Here is a 22,015-nt window from a genome sequence, read left to right on the forward strand (position 1 = left end):
GGCCTGACCCTTTCCTTGGTCTGGTCCATGTGAGGCCCTTGAAAGCTTTGAAAATACTATTACACATGTGTTAAAAGAACAACTTTAGACAAAGTAAATTTATCAGAATTTATTTGAGCCAAGAATGATTCGTGAGCCAGGAAGCACTCAGAACAAGAGAGGCTAGAATGCTCTGCCTGGCAGTGTGAGCAGTGAGCTTCCATAGGCTGAGTGCAGAGCAGACTGAGTAGGACATCACCTGATTGGCTAATGCCTGGGCATTTGCCACTTGAGGGGAATAATGTGATCAGTTAGCTGCCTCCATTGGCTGAATCTTGGGTGTTTGTGATTGGCTAAAATCGTTATTTGTTGCAAAAAAAAAAAAGAAGAAGAAAGAAAGAAACAAGTAAGGGGGGCTGGGGATGTGGCTCCGGTGGTGGCGCGCTCGCCTGGCATGCGTGCGGCTCAGGTTCGATCCTCAGCACCACATACCAACAAAGATGTTGTGGCCGCCAAAAACTAGAAAATAAATATTAAAATTCTCTCTCTCTCTCTCTCTCTCTCTCCTATCTATCTCTCATTAAAAAAAAAAAAAAAGAAAAGAAACAAGTAAGGTATCCAGGTCAAGTTAGGTTGGGGTCCATTAAGTAGGAACTCAAGTATGGACACAATCTCAGGCTAATGGCTTCCTACTTATTGCATTCAAGAACAGTTTATTGCTGTAACTACACTTTTTTTCCTTCAAGACAGCAATAATGGCAATGTCTCTGAGCATTGTCTCAGAAATACCAATGATATACTATGGAGCAAAGTGCTGACACCTTTTCCTATTTGAACTTTCAGAAGAGTTTGAGCATTCTTCAAGCCTTTGATAAAGCATTTCCTTCTCCTGCATTCCTTGGAATTTTCTTTCCATGAAAGAACAAAGGCCTTAGGTCAAATTTGAGTCTTCCACATTGCTCTCGAAGATTCACAAATAGATATTATAATAAGTTCTCTGAAAAGTTCTGTAATAAATAAACATGTTTAAACTAAAGCTGCACAAAATATTTCACCTTGAAACTATTCCAATAAGGACTTGATAGTTTTTCAACTAGTTCTTGCTTGATTGACGAGAAAGGATGGATGTCTTAGGAAAATCTCAACCACCTGACACAATCACAATTTATTTGATATTCTCATCAGAGTCTGTGAGAGATGAATGGGCCTCCCCTCTCTTATAGCCACACCCTCTGGGATATGTGGATTCTGAATTATCGGGGAAAGGAGAGAAAAAATGGGTGGTCTCAGATGGAGAACTTAAGGACTAGACCTAGACATCACTCTCCATTACCCTCTGCTCATCCCATGCTCCTTTGGCCTGGACAGATGGTCCCCAGTTTTTGATGATCTAACTTGTGAAATTTTTACTGCCTCCAGTAAAAACCATAGTTAATTTTTGGATTTGGGTCTTTTCCTGGACTGGTGATGTGTGGTATGATCCTCTCTTGTTTTGCTGGGCAGCAGCAGCAGCAAGCCACAGCTTACAGTCAGCCCCTTAGTCATGAGGTGAAGCAACTAACACTCTACAGTGTGCTGCGTTGCTAAGCTAGGAAGCTCAGTAGGCCAGTGGACTGAATGTATTTTGGACTTAGGATATTTCATACTTAGCCATGGAGGTACATGGATATAACTCCATCATAAGTTGAGGAGGAACAATTGTTATCTCTCTAGATGTAATGTGGTCTACCTGTGTGACTGGGGGAAAAGGGTTTTGACACCTAGTGTTGTATGGGCCACATACTTTTGGAAGCACTACTCGATTGGCTTATGTGCCTACAGAGTAAGTGCATATATTGACTGATGTTATGGGAAGAAGCTTGGTGTCTTATGTGGCCTCCACTCCTGGATGCCTCCTGATGGTGATGCTCCCTCTGAAACCAGAGAGAACATTGCTTATTCTGACCTTGCACATATCTGTCAATAATGTATATTCCTACAATCAACAGAGAAACATTTGGGAAATTATATGTCAAACACTTTCACATTTATATTTCATCAGAGGCAAAATTGGAAAGAACAATTGAGTGCAGTACTTTAATTACACCACCAAAAACCAGGTGGGTGTGATTGCTAATGTAAGGATATGTCTCTGTGGACATGAAGACCAGACAGAATTCTGAAAAATGGAAATAGTTGATGCATTTACATGGCCAGCCTTTATCTATTATTATTTAGTGTCTGGAGATGCAGTAAAAAAAGAAAACAAATGACTAGTGCTAGTGGTAAATACTTGACATTTTCCCAGAAAGAAAAATAGATCTTTCTGTGGTTGGTACATCGGTAGATACCATATGCTGTGTTCTAGACATCCATAAATAGCCCTGAAAGACACGTTAATATTTTACACAAGAAAATCAATAACCCCCTACTGTATGCATATGATTGCTATTATGCCTCATTAAAGTGTATTTAAAGCCTTTTCCATATCAAGTGGGATTGGAAAAGTAATGAGAGTCCCTGAGCATGTGGTGTTGAAAAGGAAGAAGTGACACAAAGGCTTAGAAAAGGTCCTCTGAGTAGAAGTTGAGGGGCTTCGGAGTGTCCCCAGATGGGGCACAGGCCAGGAGCAGCTGGTCCCCGCTGGCCAGCCTACCTGACACTCTCAAGGCTCTCCAGCATTCCTCTGCCTTCCAGTCTGGGCTACTGCTGAGACCAGCCTGTGCCCTTTCCTGCTGAAGGTGGCTGCCAAAGAGGATGCCCCAAGGTGATCTGTGCTCCAAGGTGCTCCAGGGACCAGTTCTCAGCATCTAGACAGAGGCAAATCTTGTTTTGGGTGAAGCCTAGAACAAAGGCAGAGTGCTGCTTCTGTTCAAGTCCCTGACCCTCCCAGCCAGGCCTGCTTCCTCCACTGTTCCCAGGGGCTACCACTATGCCCCTCCCTCTTGGGACTACAGAGAGGCCTCCAAATACCAGTGAGCCCTGATGCTCCCGTAGTTTTCAGGATAGTAGCCATCCCTCTTGCTGTTTGCTGGTATTTCGTTTTCCATTTTAGCACCCCCACCCGCTTTCTGTACCCCAGAGCTACACCCTAGCCTGCCTCACTGTGATTGCTCCCTTTTACATGTGCTCCCACCACTGTGTTGTTGTCCACCACAAGGACTTAACTACAGTCTAGCTCTTAAGTGTCCCCAAAAGTCATGTGTTAAGGGTTTGTTCCATGTCCTATGGTGCTACTGGGAGGTAGCACCAGACCAAACCAAACCAAACCAATATGAATTCACTCATGTTAAATGCCACATTATACATCTGGAAAAAGATCTCAAACAGACCAGATTTTCAAAAAAAAAAAAAAAAAAAAAAAAAAAAAACTTAAAGGAAAAAGATCTCAAACAGACTAGATTTAAAAAAAAAAAAAAAAACAGGAAATTCCAGTTTACCCAAGTCAATCTAACAAGAAAGACTCTATGCTTTAACCATTAACAACAACAATGGTAACCTGAAATAATCTGACACTAACTGATCACCTTTTTTTCCCTCTACTATTTGGTTTTGAAAACCCACAGTTTATAAAACCTACTGTTCTACCATTGCCTGGTAGGAGTGCTTATTCTATCCTATAAAATGAAGCCTGCCCAATTCATGAATTGCAAATAACAGCTTCATTATTAGTCTATTTCTCATTGCCATAACAGAATAAATATCTGAGGCTGGATACATTATAAGGAAAACAGGTTTATTTGGTTCACATTGCTGGAGGGTCAAATTCATGGCTGCTGGCATTGGTTTGGCTCTGGTGAAGGCTTATACAGTCAGCTTATGTTAGTCATATAACAAATACCTGAAATAGTCAACTTGTAAGGAGACAAGCTTTATTTTGGTTCATTTAGAAGTTTCAGTCCAAGATCAGAAAGTGCTCTCCTCACAGTCAGGAAGCCAAAAAGAGAGGCTGAGGAAGAGACTTGGGTCCCACAATCCCCTCTGAGGGCACATGCCCAGTGACTTGAAGGTCAAGCACTAGTCCCTACTTCTTAAAGGTTCTACCACCTCCTAGTAGTACCATGGGACATGGAACAAACCATTAACACATGACCTTTGGGGACACTTAAGAGCAAGACTGTAGTTAAGTCCTTGTGGTGGACAGCAACACAGTGGTGGGTGCACTGTAAAAGGGAGCAATCACAGTGAGGAAGGCTGGGGTGTAGCTCTGGGGCACAGCACCTGCCTAATGCAGGCAAGGCCCTGGGTTCCATCCCCAGTCCCTCAAAACAAACCAACCCCACACACTGAGGCATTGAGGCAGAGGAAGCAGGTGGTACTGGGCACAGCAAATGACATCATTGCCTTGACAATGGATCAAACAGAACATGGAACCCTGGTATCCAGGAACCCACTTCACTGACCAAGCCATCCGAGCTCACTTGGTTGGAGCCACTGGAGGGAGAAGGATGTTCTCCTGTGGTTGCAGACAATGCCGAGCCTCAGGCTCCCAGGAATCTCAGGGGGGCCAACTAGCCCTTTTGTGGATACACTGGGTGAGGCTTCATCTTAGACGCCAGAGGCTCTGGCGATTGTCGCAGAGGAGCTCAAGAGTAACAGTGAGTAGCACAGGGCAGGTGAGCCCAGCAGGCCCTCTAGTCTGATCCCTGATGAATGGCCCAGGACTCCTATTCTGACTCTGTGTGTGTGTGTGTGTGTGTGTGTGTGTGTGTGTGCGTGTGTGTACTGATGGGAACTGTCCCATTGTGCTTTGACTCTAGTGTATTGGCACAAGTCATTTTTCTGTTTGTCACCATTTCCATTTTGAACCCACCATTCTTGGTCCCAACCCAGGGTGAAAATGATCAGAACACAGAGGAGCCCTTCAGGGTTCAGAGCCTTGAACCTTACAGGCAGGACCAGCTTAGGAATGAGCTCCTGCCTGTCATTTGTGGGAGGAACCTACAGTTCAGCAGCAACATGGGGTTAATCTCCTGGGATTTCATCCCCACCCAGCAGGTGCTGGATCTCTTGTTCCCAAGGTAAGCACCAGACCACCAAGCCCAAGTGTGTAGCCCCCTCATGCCTCTGTCTTGGGGCTGCCATGTGCCTCTCAGGGACCCAAAGGTTTGTGATACCTAATGAGATAGAGGACCACACTCATAGTGGAATGTCAGCCCCGAATGGTACGAGTCCTGGAGGTGCCTGCCACAGCCTTGCAAGGGCAGTGAACTTCCCCTCTCAGGCAGAGAAACCATCCTGACTCCAGCTGATCCACAGAGGTCCGTGGAGCAGTCCCCACACACTGGGCACCACAGCTCAATGGTGTGCACTGAGCTCATTCCCAGGTGGACTCAGTGAGGCCAGGTGGTCTTTCTGGTGTGATGTTGGCTTTGTGAAGAACGTAGAACTGTACCAGAGGCGTCTCAAAACTCGGGCCTTGGGAAAAGCACTTTTGGGTTAATAAAGACATGTTAGTTTCCATAGTGGGACAGAGCGTCCTAGCTGGGACATAGCTGGACAGGGGCTTTGGACATGGCAGCTCCCACACCCAGAGATATGTGGGAATCAGCAGTTTGGGCTCATTCACTGGTGAACATGGAGAAAGCACCCACTGTGTGAAGACACGTTTCCAGTCACGTTTCATAATTCAGTGAAAAATGGGGTGCAAATGATTGCCATTGTGTCCCTTTTCATGGGGTCAGCCTAAACCGCAGGTGCCATGAGTACAAATCCTACATGGGACTGCATCCCTGACTCCATGAGGCATAACTGCACGCTGTCCTGTTCAGTGACTATGGTGGACCCTTGGACCAACTTCAACATGAAATGGGCTTGGGGTCAAGAGGGTGGGCTCCTGTTTCCAGAATAGGGACCTGCAAGGTGATTTGACTTGGGAAGGCTGAGGAAAGACTGCTCTCCCCAATTCTGTGTTCTGCCTGCAGTGTAAGGTGTGGGGCTTCAACAGTAGGAGGGGTAAGGCGGGGAGTTGTAGGTGGAGTCAGGGTCCTCTGGGGAAGGCCCTGGGATAATGGATCCCCCCACACCACACCTCCCTGTCCTCCCCCAGGGCCACAGAGATGTGGTCTGCACTCATGGGAGAAGAGAGGTCCACCGCTACTCAGGGGGACTCAGTGAGCTCACAGAGAATGAGGTAGCATTGCAGCCCACGCCAGGGGCGGAGGTGTCTCTTGAGCCCAGAGAAGAGTGGGCAGGAGGACAGACACTCCCAGAAGGTGCATTCCAGGTTGGAGAGCATGTAGCCAAGAGGAAGAAGAGTGTCAGGCCTGCCCAGAGGAGGGGAGAGCTGGTCAAACCATGGATCTAGCGCTCCTTCGTTGAAGGTTCTTTGCCTGTAGCGACCTGTCCTGACCCTGCCTGTACAGCCACTGTGTCTTGCCTGAGGTGGACTGGTGTGTTCAGAACCAGGGACGGTTCAGGAGGGTAGGGTCAGAGGTTTGCTCTGGAGGCCGTGGCGAAGGCAAGGCCAGGGTTTTGCTGACTCCACACCTGCCTCCCCACAGTGCCTCATCTTCCTTCCTGGGGACCTGGGTGAACTTCTACTCCGAGGCTTCCCATCAGCCTCCAGGCTCTCTGAGTCTGCAGCAGCTGCTGCCGTACATGTGGCTCCTCCTGAGTGGCTTTAACCTGGAGCACCAAGCACACCACCTGCTGGCCCAGGTTGAAGATGGCAGATCAAGCCAGGCAGAGCCTGAGAGCCAGGCGGACCGGGGTGAGTACCTAAGTACCTCAACACACCTCCAAACCATACCCCTCCAATTAGTGTAGCCCTGTATGAGTAGATGAGTCCACTGTCAAGGTGGAGGCACCCACCATCAAGTGCTTTTCCACAAACCCACCTGTGATCATTGCTGCAGTGGGGAGAAAACCTTCAACACATGAGTCTTTGGGGACCAATCCAGATACAAAGTCTAGCTGTTTCTCTTTGATGGGTCCAACGTGAACTAAGAGGTACTGGGGTACAAGGGGCTATTTCCTTGAAAGGTGTTCCTGTAGTGGACCTCCTGTGCATAGAGGGTCCTCAGGGATTAATCAGTGGGGAGTCTTTGGTGGAACAGAAGCTGGATTCGGGGGCTCTCAGGTCTGTGTGTGAGACCTGAGCTGGCAGAGGCTCTCAGTTGTGGGGGATGTTGGGTAGTGTATTCCTTGAGTGTCACCTACCACGCCTCTGCCCCTGCCTTTCCAGAGCTGAGGGTCCCTGCTGATGCGACAGTATATCACGGCCTGATTGGAGGAGTGCATTATGACTTTCTTCTTAGGGAAACAGATGCCAGCAAGTCGTTGAAGGTCAAACCAAAGGAGGTAAACAGCCACCTTCTTCACTCTTTACTCCTGGTGCCACTCCACATCCTCCAAGGGGACAAGAACCTCAGGTTCTGGATGGATGTTGTAGAATGCCCACAGAGCCAACTGCCAGGCTGGGTGGGGTGCAGTTGCTGGGCTTTGCTGATGTTGTAATCCCCCACAGTTCTTGGAACCTTCTGTGGCAGTGGCATCCAGGACCCCAGCAGCTGTGAGCAGCAGCTCTGCAGTGGCTGCAGGATCATTGCCCCAGGCCACCCAAAGCAATGAGTGCTGCATGAGAAAAGTCACCAGTAGCAGCTCCTCACTGCTTCACTCCAGCGAGCAGGTGGAAGACAGCCGCGTTGTTCACGTCCTCCTAGAGGGACAGAGCCTGAGGGAGACAAAGCGCATCCCGGTAAGCCCGACAGCAGGGCTGCCTCCTGGGTGTCCACACAGTGGAAGGCAGGAGACACAGCCAACCCCAGGGCTATGGTGGGAAATAAAGAAGAGAGAGGTCCGTCTTAAGGGCTTGACCTGAGGAGGGAGAGCATCAGCATGCCCAGCTTCAGTGGTGAGTGGGCCTGTGTATTGTGGGTTTTGCAGGCCATAAGTGCAGACGGAAGTGCTGTGGACAGATGAAGGCAGAGATATGTCCAGGGTGCAGGCTGCAGTGCCTAGAACTTGGTATTCTCAATGAGTGAAGTTGGAGCAGAGGAGGTGGCAGTGACTTGTCACATGTGTAGGAGGGGATGTGTTCCTGGTGGCAGGGAAGAGAACCTCCTTAGCATGACTAGGTGTAGGAATTTGGGGTCGGGATCACCTGGGGGGTCATGCCAAAGCTTCGGAATGTTAGGCTTTGCATGTATGTAAATACGGAGCTAAAGGGGTTCTTGGCAGAATTTCTATGGATGTGCAGTAGACACGCTAATGCTGCAGGTGTCCAGCTGCAGAGGAGACATGTTCAGTGACTGCCAGTGCTGAGTCAAGTACATCATTACAACCAGACCCGCACCGAGCTTCCAGAGGCCAGGGCCTCTCAAAGCTATCATGAAGCACTCAAGTGCACACTCTTGTATCTGAGTCTGTTTTGTGTCATGGCAGTCAGGACCCAAATTTTCAGTGCATCTGCCTCTTCCACCCACAAAGGCAGCCTGCATCCCAGATCACACTTGGTGCGCAGATCCCTGGCCCATTGCTCTCATCTCAGTGAGATGAGAGTGTGTCTGTGCATAGGCAGTTTGGTCCTTTGACATGAGTGGAATGTGGCTCCCCAGGGGGAGGGGAGATGGCAGGTACAGGCAGATATTTGTACCAGGATTGTTCTAGTAGCACATTGCAAGAACCCAGGTGGTATATGGAGGACACACTCAGGTAGCAGGATAACAAGATTGTGCCCTTGTATATGTAGCTGAGATTTCTCCTGAATGTTTGACCACAGTCTTCTGGGTAGCTCTTCTAAAAGCCATTCTCTGATGACATTTGTCCCACCCTGATCCAGGTGACCTTTCAGGAGACGGTGACAAGCCTCATCCGCAGGGCCTTGGACCAAAATTTGTTGCAGCATGAGGATGTGGACAACTTTGAGCTGCTGTATATGATGTCTGAGGATGAGAGTAAGTAGGACAATCAGACAGTGGGGAGACATGATCCACAGTGGGCTCAGGATAACTGACAGCCAAGAGAAAGTGGGCCTTGGCCCCAAAATACCAAAGTGTGATGGGCCTGGCGGAGACTCTCAGGGGTTGTGGGTGTTTTGTGGTATAATCCTTGAGTGCCACCTAACAATTCTCTCCACTTCGCTCTGCAGAAATCAAGGTCTCTGACCACGCACTCGTGTGTCTGTCCATGAATCTGGGAATACAATATTTCATCGTGAGGAAACGCCCCCAGGTCAAGGGAAAGGAGGTAAACACCTACCTTATTCAAGCTGTGCATGTGCTGCCATTCCACTCCGACCTGAGGAAATAAGAAGCCTCAGCACCTGGACATATTTGCTGGAAGCCCATAGAGCCAACTGACAGTCTGGGGTGGCTTTCTGTTTCTGGGTTTGCTGATGTTCCATCCCCCACAGTTCTCAGAATCAACCTGCAAGTCCTCCAGGCCGCTTTCCCACAAGCAGGTGGGAGACACCTGCTTAATTCGTGTCCACTTAGAAACACAAAGTCCAGAGATGGCCAAGAGTGTTCTGGTAAGCCTGGGAGCAGGGGTGTCCCGTGGTACTTACACCTGGATGGGGAGCAGACACTGGTCCAATACCATGGACTACTCATGCCCTCTTGAATTTGGAGCTTCTGGATGATCAGGAGGATAGATGGGAATCAAGAAGGGAGAGGTCAGTGTGAAGGGCTGGAGCTGAGATGAGCGAGTGCAGCAGCTTGTCCACTGCCATGTCTGAGGGAGTCTGTGTGTCAGGTGGCAGCATGCAGTCCAGAAGGGCAGGGACAGGTATGGGTGACAGATGAGAATAGGACAGGAACTAGGTTGCAGGTTCCCTTGTATGGGATGCTGACGTCTATGGAGGAGGACAGCAGTGTGAGGTTCTCCATGTTCCTTGAACAAGGAGCTGAGAGAGTCTCTCTGCAGAGTCGATATGGATGTGGAGCAAGCACACTAAATGTCCAGGTAACCCAATGACCACCCTTGCCGGATGAGGTGCCCTCCTACATCCCAGCCAGCACTGAGCCTCTGGAGGCCAGGAGCTCTCGTGGCTATCTTTCAGCACTCCTGTGTGTGGTCATGTTCCTGGGTCTGTTTTTGGCCCTGGCAATCCAGACCAAAGCCTCTAGGTTTCGTGCCTAGGCCATTCCCAATGCCGCCTGCATCCTCGGGCATACCTGGGATCTTGGAGGCTATTGTCCCATTCCTCCCAACTTGTGGGATGAGATTGCATCTGTATGCAGGTAGTGGGGTCCTTTCACTCCGAGAGGAGTGCAGCTCCACAAAGAGCAATGGCAGGCCCAGGAAGTCCTATGTACAAGGATTGGGCTAGTAGCCTATGGGAAGAGCCCACACGATGAGCAGGAGGTCAGCCTCAGGTAGTAGGGTCATGGATGTTGCCCTTGTATTTAGAGTGGAGGTGCCTCCAGAATGCCCCTGCCCACTGTCCTTGAGTAGTCACTTCAAGGCCCATTTCCTGAAGGCCTGAAGGCCTGTCTCCCATGCTGCTCCAGGTGACCTGCCAGGATAGGGCTCCTGTTGTCATCCGCAGCGCCCTTGACCTACACTTCCTTACTGAGGAGAATCCAGAGGATTATGAGCTGGGCCAAATCATCTCTCGCCGTCAGAGTAAGTGAGACAATCAGATGGCAGAGAGCAAGGGTCAGGATGTGGACTCAGGTCAACTCTTAGCAACAAAGAGTAGTCTCTGACCCCCAAGAACACTCCAACAGGTGTGTTGGGTTCGTGCACAAAGCCAACTGCACTTCTGCTGGTGGAAGGTCTTGAGGTCCAATAGTATACCCCAGTGGATATTGCGGCTCCCCACCAGGTGCCCTCCCCTGGACATGAACAGGCATCCAAAGCTGACATCTTTGAGGAGTGAGGAGGAAAGCCTCTCTCCAGGAGCAGTATGTTTTCATGGTCTGGGATAGGAGTGGTTTCAAAGGAACATGGGAATGCATGGGCTAAAGAGGGAACTGGCATTTTGTGGACTGAAGCAGTACTATTGAAAGCCTTCTGTGTGACCAAAAAACCACTGCCTGGGCAGAGCATTGCCAGGATTCTAGCAAGCAGTAACAGGATGAAATTGGGAAGAAAACACAGCCTGGGAGACAGCCTGAATCATCTGTTTTTGCATAAATTCCATGGTCTTACGCACCTGAGTCCACTAGGCAAGGAGTGATCACAATAGCCAGGTTGTGATCCCTAACTAAAGTCAGATGAGGGCTTCCTGAGCACTTAGCCACAGAGCTCATCTGATAATAATGCCAGCGCTTTTTTGTTGGTTGGTTGGTTGGTTTTTGTGAGCCAAACACCACAGCAGCCATTATCCCAGCCTATGTACCCTGAAGACCACCATCCCTATGAGTTCTAGGATCACTTGTCTCCTATCTTAACCTACTGTTAGGTTAGTAGAGTCTATGGAAGAGGAAGTCTGTCTGGGGCCTTGGTAGCCTAAGAAATTCATAGCAGAGATCTCCACATCCAACCCAGAAGGGATGGAGAACAGGCTCTAGGTTAGAGGAGGGCGACAGGAAACACATGTTCAGAGGAAGGAGAAGCGGCTGTTGTATTCCCCCACTCGGGGTCATGGCACCACTGGGCCATACACCATGTTGGAGGGAAGCAGTCCCTTTGCTGGTCTTTGGAACCATTGTTCTCAGTAGGGCAGTATTTGGAATGTGGCCTCCATTCTCAGAAGCCTGGTTCACATGGAGGCGGGCTCCACCAACGCAGAAGCATGGCTCTAACGTGGTATCCGTGCTGGTCAGCCTGTCCTCACTGAGGAGGAATCCTAGGCCTTTTCTCTGGGTTTTATAGCTTTCTCTTTGGTTGTGCACTGAGGCTGTCCATAAAGCTCTAGTGTGTGGCAGTGGAGAGCTCCTCAGCCCTTGCCACAAAGGCATAGACTGGGAGAGAGAGAACGAGGCTGGCAGAGAGGGAGAGAGAGAAAGATGGAGAGGGAGGACCTCTACTTGGAGAATGAGGATTCAGTGGAGCCAACAGGAACAAGGTACTGTTGCCCAGGGCACAACCCTGTTTAGGTCTTCCTCCAACCATGCTCAACCTTTCTTCCAGTCCCTCCCACCCCCCAGTAGTGTATTCATCTTGAATGAGAATTTCATGTTGACATCAGAGCACTCACCATCCAATGCTTCCCTCCAAACCCACCTATGAAGATGGCTCATGTGGGGACTGAATCTTCGGCACAGGAGCCTTTTGTGGGAGATTTCAGATGCAAACCCTAGTGGTGTGCTTTGGCAGATGCAAGAGGACCTGAGATATTCTGGAGTCCAAAGCCTTTGGTAGGAACAGACATTAGGTCTGTTGAAGTGCTCTGCCTAGTTCTTCCTCAGGGAGGACTGTGGAGGCTGTCTTTGTTGGTATTGGTGCTGAATTGGAGAGCTCTCAGGTGTGTGGCTCTGGCCTTTTCTGGCACAGGCTCTCAGATGTTGGCGTGTCCTAGGGAGCACCTCCTGAGTGCCACCTTCTTTTTGTACACCCCTCTCTCCCCAGAGCTGAGGATTCCAGCAGAGGCCAACGTATTTTATGCCAAGAATCCTCACAAAAAATCCAACTTTGTGCTGAGGAAAAGGAGCCTCTCCCAAAAGAATGATGGGTGGATCGAGCCTCAACCTCCCTCTCGTCCTGGAAAGAAGGCTCCTGCCCTCCTGAGGATGCTTGCAAAACCATTCTGCTGCTGTGTGCCTGGGTGGGGCTGAGGCAGCCCAGGAATATTTACATTGATTACTATTTTCTTCAAAGTTTGAATCTATAGTTTGCCATTGTCCTTGACCTTGTTTAGTAACACAGTTGTTACTCTATCCTGTATTTGTTGTTTCCATTAATATATTATTATTTTAAAATATATATGTTTTTGTTACCTGATCTACTGTGATGATTTGAGTATACTAAATGTAGCAGTGATTCCTAAAGGACACATCCAAACCAACAGGAAGGAATGTTTCATTCTATCAGCAAGAACTTTGGTTTTTAGGAGTTTGGCAGATGGCATTATCTGAGTCAGTTTTCCAATGGGGGCAATGAAGTATCAGCTATGATGGTACAAACACAAACAAAGACACACAAACACACACAAGAGCACACACACTCACTGAGAGATAGATAGACAGATGGAGTTGGTCTCTGCTGAAATACTTTGGAGACATGGTTCTGATTTCTCCCCTTTTGGAGTATTTTCAATTGCACAAGGTGTCTTGCAAATGAACCCATGTCTGAGGAAGACATGCATGTGTACTTCACATGCCACTTTTCACATAGCAGGAAGGTCATGTAATATTTTTCATGCAGCTGTCTTTTGACTGTGAACCATCCCATGAGGTCAGCTGTGGAATTTTCAACTTGTAGCATCACAATGGGGATCCACTCTTTGGATTTGGGGATATTTCCGATTTTCTTGATTCAGATTGGAATGATATATATATTAGTTTTTGATGAAAATTCTGCATTTGGTGGTAATGAATGTCGTGCATCTAGGAATCTGTAGAGTGCAGACAATGAATGGATGCCTACTGTTGTCTGGACTGGTCTGAAAAGTCCTGTAGCATCTGAGCATGTGTGAGGGCTGTACAGGTCTTGCAAAAAGTCCAGGTCAGATGATCCTGCACAAAGCTGAACTCCTAGTGGTCTCCACAACAGTGTAAGGGCCAAGGAGAAACACACTTCCACACAGAAGTTGGGAAGCTACCTTATGAAGGTGATCATAGATACGGGATCCTCTTGGTAGGACCCATTTTCTATTGGGCCAGAACTGTGCTCTGAATGTGGTTGCTAGAAGAACTTGGAATTTTCTAACTGAAGCAGTTCGTGCAAGCTACTTCCACTTGCAGGAACAAAGTGTGTTCTCATTGAGCACTTTAGGCTGTCCCTGGTTGAACTAGAGTGTCAGAAGCACTTGTAATGATTGGCATTCACGGTTTCACATTGAAGCCTCTGTGCCATCTGTCAACCAGTGATGGCTGCAAGTGGGGAATGGAAGCCATTTGCTGCAAGCAGTTTCAACTTGCAGGACTAACTTTGTTGTAAGTGGGCACATGGTGTTTTTCCTGTGTGAGCTAGAAGAAAGCAAAACTGCTTCTTACAGGTGACAGGCATGCTTTCACATTGAAGCTTTTGTGCCGTTGATCCAAAACAGTTCACTCATGTGGGCACCTGCACTTCAACTGTATGTTGTAAACAAGTGTGACAAATGGATGTCAGTGAGACTTTGGAAAACGGACCTTCTCAGCTGGTCCTCTTTCCTCCTGCAAGTTGGTGATCTCTTTCTGTCACACTTTGTGTTTCATGCCTGAACTGTGCTCTGAATGTGCTTGATGAGAACAGTTTAGAAGTGCAGAAGTGAAGCTGTTTGCAGAAGCAGCTTCAAGTAGCACAAGCTAACTTGTTCTCATTGAGCACATGGAGATTTTTCCTTAGGTGAAGCAGTGTGAATGAGAATGGCTTCTCAGAGCTGGTAGGCATGTTTGCATTTGGCAAACATTGCCATCTATCACCCAGAGTTCCTTGCATGCAGAAACCTTCTTTTTAAGTGTTCTCAGAAAGGTCTGATGAGTGGATTTCCATGGAATTTCGTGGAATTGATCTTTTCAGCAGTCCTCATTGGCTTCTCAAAATTGGTGATCCTGGGCACAAGGACTCTCTTGCCAGCCAACATTGTATTTTGGGCCTGACCTCGGCTCTGAATGTGCTTGCTGAGAGTAGTTTGGGAGTACAAAAGTAAAGCAGTCTCTCAGCAGCTTCAACATTCAGGAGCTCATTTTGTTCCCAGTGAGCACATTTGGGTTTGTCACTACTTAAACTAGCATGAAGAACCACCGCTTCTCAGAGGTGGCAGTTTCCCTCTGAAGCGTCTGTACAATTGGTCAATGCGAGTTCAATGCAGGCACGCACTTGGATTTCAAGTGAATTCTGTGACAAACAATTGAGCAATGGATTTCAATCCACCTTGGGGAACTGCTCTTCCCAGTGGGCCCACAGTTCTCCTCCAGTTGCTGAACCTAGGTCCAAGGGCTCTCTTGCTAGCACTCTTTGCATATGGGCTGAAACTGTGCTCTGAGTGTGTTTCCTGAGAATATTTTGGAAGTGCAGCACAGAAGAATTTTGGCAAGCAGCTTCCATATTAGGAAATGACCTTTTTCTCATCGTGCCCATTGAGCTTTGTACCTGGCTGAAGTAGCCTTAAATCCAATGGCTTCTGAGAGCTGGCAGGCCCAGTTTCCATTGGAAGCAACTGTGCTCTTGGTCAATGGCAAGTTGGTTACTGTCAGGTACCTGCAGTTTCAATGAGTTTTTAGAAGAAGGAGACCAAGGGGATAAGATGAAACTTGTGCAATTCATTTCCTAATCAATGTTGGAGATGCTAGGCCAGAGTGGACTTTTGCAATGATACTTTCTCATGTTTTCTTCAGGAAATGTGTTCTGAATGTGCATCCTGAGATGCATTTGTAGGGGGCAAACAGAAAAAGTTTGTGCACAAAGTAGATTTGTTCTCAGTGAACACGTGGCGGGTTTTCCTTGGTTGAACATGCAGGAAGTAGAACCTCTTGTCAGAGCTGATGGCACCATTTCACTTGGAACCATCAATGCACTCAATAAAGCAGAGGTCATTGGAAACAGGGTCATGCAACTTCAAGATAGTTTTCAGAATCCGTTTGAGGAATGGATTCCAAAGAATCTTTGAGGTATTGACCCACCCATCAGTCCTATCACTTCCTATCTGAGCAAGTGCTCCGAGGTACAAGGGCTCTCCTGCTAGCACACTTTGGATATTGAGCCTGAACTGTTCTCTGAATGTGCTCAATGAGAAGAGTGTGAAGTGCAGAAGAGAAGCAGGGTGTACAAACAGCTTCAATTGCAGGATGTAAAAGTGTTTCTAGAGAGCATATTGGGATTTGGGCTTGGTTGAACTAGTAGGAATTGGAATCCTTCTTAGAGCCAGCAGTTACGGACGGGCTTTACTTAGAAGTTTCTGTGTCTTGTGTAAAGCAGAGTTTGTTGCTCATGGGTACCTTCGTTCCCAGTGAGTTTTCAAAAAATTTGAGAAAAATATTTCAATGAAACTCTGGGCCATTAATCTTGTCAACCATCCAATGTTCCACGTGAATATTGGTGGTGTCCCAAGGGATCTCTGGGTAGCACAATTTGCACTTTGGTTGTAAATGTCGTCTGAACGTGCTGGCTGAGAAAGCTTGGAAGTGCAGAACAGAAGCATTTTGTGCAGGCAGCTTCCAATTGAAGGAACGGTCTTGTTCCCTGTAAGCACATTGAGGTTTGTTTCTGGTTGAAGCTGCATGAAGTGGAACCGCTTCTCAGACCCGGCACTCTCAGTTTCTCTCTGAAGCATCTGTTCCATTGGAAATGTAGATTCCCTTCAATAGGGCCTCATCTAGGGAGCCTGCCCATGTGCCTCCCACTTGATTCAAAACTCCAGTGCACTTGTTGTCAAAGCAGGGACTCCGAGGAGAGAGGGGCTCTCCATTCTCCACACTGACATCTCTCAGCAGGGAGGACTCCTCCATGCTTGGATGGCAGGGCTGTGATCACCTGGGAAGGTGGAAATAGGAGGCTGGTGGTGTTCCTAGCCAGGATGCTGGTGATTGCAGTGCATTTAATCTATGGATCTCAAGGAGCCTTATGCTGCAGATTTGTGTACTTCTGCATCTGTATGCACACAGTTCTTCATGTGGGGAAAAAGCAGTGTTCTCAAAGTTTGCTTTATATTATACTCAACTGGTAATTTACAAACCCCAGTGTCCCATCTTAGCCCAGAGCCATTCCATCAGCCCAGGGCCAGTAGGAGGTCCAGCGGTCAGTACTATGCACAGCTCCCAGGTGGCTCCAGTGTGCAGCTGAACTTGACAACCAGTGTACTGTAGGATTTGCCCTTGAGGTTAGAATTCATTGACTTCCTCTTATGTCATTTGACTAGTCAGGATGTCTCATTAACTATCTGTGAAATCTTCAAGTTAGCAATCTCTGGTCATTTCTACCCTCTGAGGCACCTGGTTCAGCGGTTGGTCATGGTCATGGGTAGTCCTGGGTCACAATGAGGGAGAAAAAGACAATAATGTGGAATGGTGGTGTAGAGAGTAAGGGTGGGGCCAGAGCCCACACTGTGGTTAGGGTAGGGAAGGGATCTGAAGAGACTACCTTGAAAGCGAGCTCTGGCTGCATTAACCAGGAATCAGGGCCTGGAATTGGAAGCCATGACAGGGCTTCTGACTAGAAAGGACACATCCTTCTGGGCTGAGTTGGAGGTCCATCCAGGCAGAGGCAAACAGAGAGGATGCAGGAGAGGGGGATGGTCTAGATCACAGAGCAGCTCCGTCATCATATCTTAGAGAATGGATTTTTTTCTTCCAGTTGTTGGTAAATGCTAATTCATTTACGTGTTACATTCACATCCACCTCGTCCATTGGAAAGGCCACTCAACCACCATAGGCAGTGATATCTTGGTGGATGTGTGCATTCTAAAAGGAGGTGAGGTTGGCTCCAATAGAGTGTGTGGGCACTCAGGCATTGGCAAGCTTGCTTTGGAGAGTGAATCCTCTAAATGTTATTGGGATGGCTTTTGAGAGCTCCTGTGGTTTGGCTAGACGTAGAATTCTTCCACACAATTTAGCATGGTGTATATTTTAGAGAGCATGATCACTGAGGGGCAGCTTGCCAGTTTGAAGCTGTGAGCATTAACATCTTTCAAGTTTCTCACCTGGAGTTGGCTACCTACCACTGGTGACAGTGTTTTGCTAATGCTGAGCAATACTGAACAAGTTTCTGGGCCAGTAATCCATTGCTGAACTACATCACCAACAAAAAGACACTGAGTGAAGGTGAGGACCAGAAGAGCCCGGGAACCACCTGACAGCAGCCCTGAAGTCCTGAGCTCTGGCACATCGTATGCCAACTCAACTGGGTATCAACCTTGTCTTCCTGGGCTCATTAGAACTGTGTGCTTCAACTTTCAGAAGCAAATGCAGAATGACAGAATCTTCTCTGAGGACACTTTTCTAAGTCTTATTTGCAGCACGTCTTCACTGGAATGAGTAGTCATTTGGCATTCTGTTGTACTTAAATTTTCATGAGATTCTACCCCTACTTGGTAGGTTGTGTGAAAGTGACTTGGCCTGAATGCATTTTACATCCCAAAATATGGCTTGTCTTTCCTCCTAAACCTATCAGGGCAGTCAGAGCAGCCAAGGAGTACTATAAATTTAGGCATAAAATGGCCAGATAGACTGGGATCACTGTACATCTTTCTAGAACCTTCTTTCATGCTCTGGCTTCCCTGAGGTAAAGTGTGGGGACTCTGGGATCCAGATTTGTTAGAAAGTAGTTTTCTTGGAAGGCGATGCTAGAAAACTCCAGGTGGGAACAGGAAGTGATTAGGAACTGGAAGACAGGGTGTACCAGCCAGTTGTTGTCATTGAGTGACTAAACACAGTTCTGATAAGGAGTGCTGGGGGTCCATGTAGATCATGCTACTAATAGAAGCCTTCCTACAGGGTGAGAGAGCTGGGGGTTCTCCACCCACTCCTGCCAGCCATGGCAGGATTCTGCTGCTGGCCTTCACTGTAGGCAAATGGGCCATGGTGCTGGGGGCTGGAGGTCAGCTGGGGTGTGAAGAAATGGCATAGTGCTGGACAATGTCATCCAGCTTTGAATCCCCAGACTGGGATCTTTAGCAGGGCAAGGTTAGAGACTGTACTCAATGCAGCGTCTACTTCTCAGCATAGTGCCAGGCATACAGCAGAACTTCATCAATGCCTGTGGAATGTGCTGGCTCACCCCAGCCCTGCTCCAGGCCTCTCTCAGCTGGGCTCTCTCTGCTGGTCCTGTATGTTCTAGTATATTCAGCTCTTGCTTCTTTGTATTTCGCTTTCCTGAATTATGTCCTCTTTCTCCACACTCCTGTGGTCACTCTTTCTCCACACTCCTGTGGTCCCAAATGGCTGTCTGGTGGGACTGTGGCAGAGAGATCTCATTACTACCAAAGATGGAGTTTTTAAACCAAATAAGACACGTGCTCTGCTGCTTAGGATTGTCTTCAGCATAACGTGAGGTAGAAGGTTTGAAATTAGGATTGTCCTCCCAATCTTAAGGCATGTCATCCCTGTGTGCAGACCAGGAAGTGCCCTGGGAAGAAAGGCAGGTGTGGGTTTGGAATCAGAGACCAGCATGAGAAACACTTTCACTGCTTACTAGACAATGAGCTTGGGCATGTTCTGTAACCTCTTGGGACCTCAGTGTTTGCAAATCTGAAATGGGGATAGTTGTATGACTGACTTCAGAAGGTGGGTAGACAGAATCCTAGAACTAGAGGAAGAAAACGACTGGCATCTGTGAAGCACCCCGTCCCCATCTTTAGTCTTTCCATGATTTTCTAAGCGTGTGTTGATTGACTGTTGGTTAGAGCATGCCTGCAGATCTACCTGATGTCCCGTCTAATCCACATGGATGGAGAAGCTCACTTTTGCCCAGTTGCCACATTTGCAAAGGCACCTTCTAATAGAATCGGATCTAGGAAGCTGGGGTCCCTTTGCAGAACATACAGGATCCACAGAAAAGTTCAAGCCCCTGAGACACAGGGCTTCTGCTGGTGTCCTCATGTCCTCATGGGCACTGCAATGCCTTTCTCCACTGATGTTCATTGAGAGCCTGGTCCAGGCCAGGCCAGGGCTCCCTGCTGAGGATGTGGCAGAGAATGAAGCACATGCCTGGCTGGCTTGTAGGGGACTCAACAATCAGGGGCAAGACAGGCCAGTGATGGTGAAGACAAGACCAGTTTGTTGACTTGTCCGAAGGTCTTGGAGCCAAGCACTCTTCTAAGCACCTTATCATAAAAGCTTCCTCATCCCTCAATAGTTGCAGGAGGAACAGTGCTTTGGTTGTCCCCATTTTCCATAGGTGACAACTGAGGCACTGCAAGATCAGGTCACTTGGCCAAGGTCATGGAGATAGCACAGGGGGAAGTGTTGGCTGCAAACCCTCCCAGGGGGCAACAGCTTTGGGCTCTTTATCACCCATGGCCTGCAACCTCTTGGTCATGCTGTGGCCCCTGTGACTTGTCTGTCACCAAATAGTGATTCACTGCAGGGCCTTTCCCGAGTCCTCTTCCACCTCAGAGTGCCTGTGTCTCACAGAGAGTTAACCAGTTTCCTGGGCCCCACTGGAGTTCCTGGTTTTGCCAATCTGGGGTGGGGTCTGAGAATGTGTGTTTGTAACAAGGTCTCAAGTGACCCTGAAGGTGATGGGTCTCAACACACGTGACTTTCCCCCTCCCCTTGGGTCATTTGACAGTGCCTGGAGACCTTTTGTGATATCATAAACCAGGGGTGCTGGTGCACAGCTCAGGTAGAGGCCATGGGTGCTGCTGAAAGTCTACACTGCTTGGGGAAGACCTCTACAGACTAAGAAGGATATGGCCTGATGGGCCAAGGGCATCAAGGTGAGGAACCCAGTGTGGAGTACAAGCACATGAACTTGGGTGTGTGAAGGTATGGCCTCAGGGCTTGTTTCAAACATGGCTTCTGTCAGTGCAAAATTCCAGCACCTCTGAGTGGCAGCGTATCTGACAAGCTCTGAGCAGGGATGCTGGTGCTGCTGACCAAGCGACCCCACTTTGAGTAGTCAAAGTGAAGTGGAGTTCTTAGGACACCATGAACTTCTCAGAAATGCAAAGTGGACATCTCCTGCATTGGTTCAGAAGGAAAGAAACTCTGAGTTGGAATAATCCTCTTTGGACTCACCTAGTTACAAGTTTGCCCTTAAAGCAGCGCTGAGACAGCAGGGCCAGGTGGGGGACAGAGCTCCACTTCTCTCCTAGCCGCAGGCAGAGGCCTGCTGGAAATGAGGAGGGTGCAGAGGTGGGTGAGAACTGCCTTGCTTCAGTCCCAAGCATCCAGTCAAGTCTATTGTCACCTGGAGTGGTGGCTTCTTTTCCAGGGTCCACGCTAGCATTGGGGTTTGCATCTGCCTGACTTTCAGTTCTGTGAATGGAAGGTGGGAACTGGCTGCGTGAGACATGGTTGCTCTCTTGGGAGAGGGTATGGGAGAAATGACAGGACGCCCAGCCCTCCTGAGCCCACACCCCTGCCCCTGTGATAAATGGCAGCATTAACAAGGTTTGGTTGAGAGGGTCCCCCAGATTTGTGACTTCCTATGTCCGCCAGGAGATGTCACTATGGCTGGCAGAACAGAAGGCCTTTCAAGAGTGAGCTGGGGGGAGCAGAGAGGGGAAAATATCATCAAATAGAAGGCAGAAGCCAAAAGTACCCTTGGCCTAGTGGGATATGGTCCATACTATCATTTTAGGAATGGGGGACATTCTCCAATAAACCCACTATCAGATCGTGTCACTGAGGTCCAGCTTCTGAGAGTTAGGCAGAAACTCTCCAATGAAACACAAAGTTCCTGGCTTCTCTCAACTGAGAAAGTCTCCAGGTTTTGACTCCTGGCCTATATGTATCAGGAAACATTTTCTTGAAGGAAACAAACACCTTGCACTGAATAAACATATATTTGTTGTAGCTTACCCTGAGACATCATATTGACGGGTTTTAAAAATTGATTCATTTTACAAATTCAGCAGCTTATTCTGAAGTTCCATTGCCCTCAAAATCCCTTACGATTGGCACATTAGCCAACAAGCAGAATTCTCTGAAGCCCCAGCAAGAAAAAAATAAAGTCAAATTCCTATTTGTTGACATTTGAGGAAAACAAGGGAGAAGCAAGGGGCCCCACTCATTGGTGACAAGGTCTGATTGAACATCTTTTATCTAATGCTTACCAAGAACGGTAGCAGAAACAGCACTGGTTCCTCAAACAGGGCAAGAGAGAGGTTGACACAGATGAAGAAGTATGTGGCCATCCGCATGGCCCAGTGATTATAAAAATAGTAAAGTCTGGAGAGGAAAAACAGTAAAGGTGGTTATAACCACTGAGCAGGAGTTATATAACACTCAAACTTCTGTGCTAAGACAAACAGGGGCCGGGGCTGGGGCGGCAGCTCAGTGGTAGAGCAGTACCCAGCACGCACCAGGTCCTGGGTTCCATCCCCAGCACTGCCAAATAAACGGGTAAATAAACAAATAAATA

The sequence above is a fragment of the Urocitellus parryii genome, chromosome 12 (genome assembly GCF_045843805.1).
Source record: "Urocitellus parryii isolate mUroPar1 chromosome 12, mUroPar1.hap1, whole genome shotgun sequence".
Taxonomy (NCBI): Eukaryota; Metazoa; Chordata; class Mammalia; order Rodentia; family Sciuridae; genus Urocitellus; species Urocitellus parryii.